Source organism: Zootoca vivipara, chromosome 4 (assembly GCF_965207765.1).
Source record: "Zootoca vivipara chromosome 4, rZooViv2.hap1.1, whole genome shotgun sequence".
NCBI classification, from domain to species: domain Eukaryota; kingdom Metazoa; phylum Chordata; class Lepidosauria; order Squamata; family Lacertidae; genus Zootoca; species Zootoca vivipara.
The window spans coordinates 48,086,345-48,088,122 of NC_142587.1; positions in this window are offsets into that span (position 1 = coordinate 48,086,345).

Genomic DNA, 1,778 nt, shown 5'->3' on the forward strand with positions numbered 1-1,778 from the left:
CCACCTTGTATGTTTGAGTTGGTATGTTTAGCTATGCATTTTTTCCTATTTAAATCCTAAAATGTTAACATTCGGTTTTGATCTCAAAAAGTCTCAAAAGACATGGCTAACTCAAGTCTCATGAGTTGATTTGTAGTTTGCATGCCATAAACATAATTTAGACACAATCCCAAATAATACTGCATGTGCCAAACTATTGGGGTGGATTTGCTGGGCTTATTTTATAATATACTTACTGAAAATTTAAATAGAAAACTTCAGGCGAGACGACGACGACACTTGATTTCACAGACTTGGGTGCTTAATTACATTTAAATGGAAAAACACAGCATTTTTCTCACCTTATTATGAAATTTTGATAAGATTTGCTACCATATTTTCAAACTTTGTTCTGTCAACAAACTACCCTGTTTCTCATATTTTAAGACATACCCATAAAATAAGCCATAGCAGGATTTTAAGCATTCAAGGAATATAAGCCATACCCTGAAAATAAGGCATAGTGATAGGCGCAGCAGCAATGCCGGCCGCAGCAGGAGGAGGAGGAAAAAAATAAGACATCCCTTGAAAATAAGCCATAGTGTGTTTTTTTGAGGAAAAAATAAATATAAGACGTGTCTTATAATATGAGAAACACGTACTGGTACCTAGAAACTAGTTTCCGAAATGAAAGTTGGGACTTTTTAGTATTTTAAAAAGAGCTCGTGACTTGTATGTTACTGTTTCTGGCCTTAAAGGACCACTCATTTATGAAAACAAGGCAAATAAACCATAGGTCAGCCTTCCCAAACAGATCCTCAAGATGTGCTGGACTACAGCTCCCATCAACCTTAACTATGCTGGCTGGGCTGAAGGTAATTGTAGTGCAAAACATCTGGAAGGCACCAGAATGGTGAAGGCTGCCAAAGACAATCTCTATAAACTACTGAAAGCTGTTATCTTGATTTGGGATGTTCCAGCTTGTATTTAATCAGTCCGCTGTCCATATATATTAAAAAAATTCAAAAAAAATAACAACAGAATTTTCTGGCTCTTAAAATGTGCCTTTATGCCTACAGACAGGGAAGACCTCAGTTAGGAAACAACCTGTGTCAGGCATTCTCAGCTTTCGAAATTGCTTATTATTTTTGTTGTTGTTGTCTTGGCTGCCTTTATATGGGCACATTTTATACTGGGATGGGAATCACTTTCTCCAGCTGTTAGCACAGTGAAGCCTTGAATAGCCAAGGGAGACACAATTTTGTCTGGCATTGCAGATTTATGACATTTCAGTAATGGATACAAGGGGCCATTTTGAAGGTTACAGACTGAAGGTCAATATGGTTTGGTGAGGATATATATTCAGCACACCCTGCATTCCCACGTTTCTAAATTTAATCTTCCTGCCCCACCCCTGTAACATCATTCAATACCACTTAGCAGTCATGTAAAGGATTGTCTTTTATTGTATAGTATCCTAGCCCCATAGAATATAACGAAGGCCATGTGTGTTTTGGCAATAGGATCTAGACGCAATCACTGACTATACTACATGCATAAAGACTCCTTTGAAGAAGGCAGGGCATATAAATTTAATGATTGAATAAATAGGGCTCCCTGCAACAAATAATGTAAAGAAAATGCAACAGTGCTCTTTCAAAGCCAAGTTTAAGTGGCACATTTTGATGGATCTGGAGTTATTGAGATATATATGCTGCATAATGGAAAAATAAAAATTGCTCCTATAACTGGAGGGAACAAAAAAGATCAAAGGATGATGCCGTTCAACTCACAAAAGC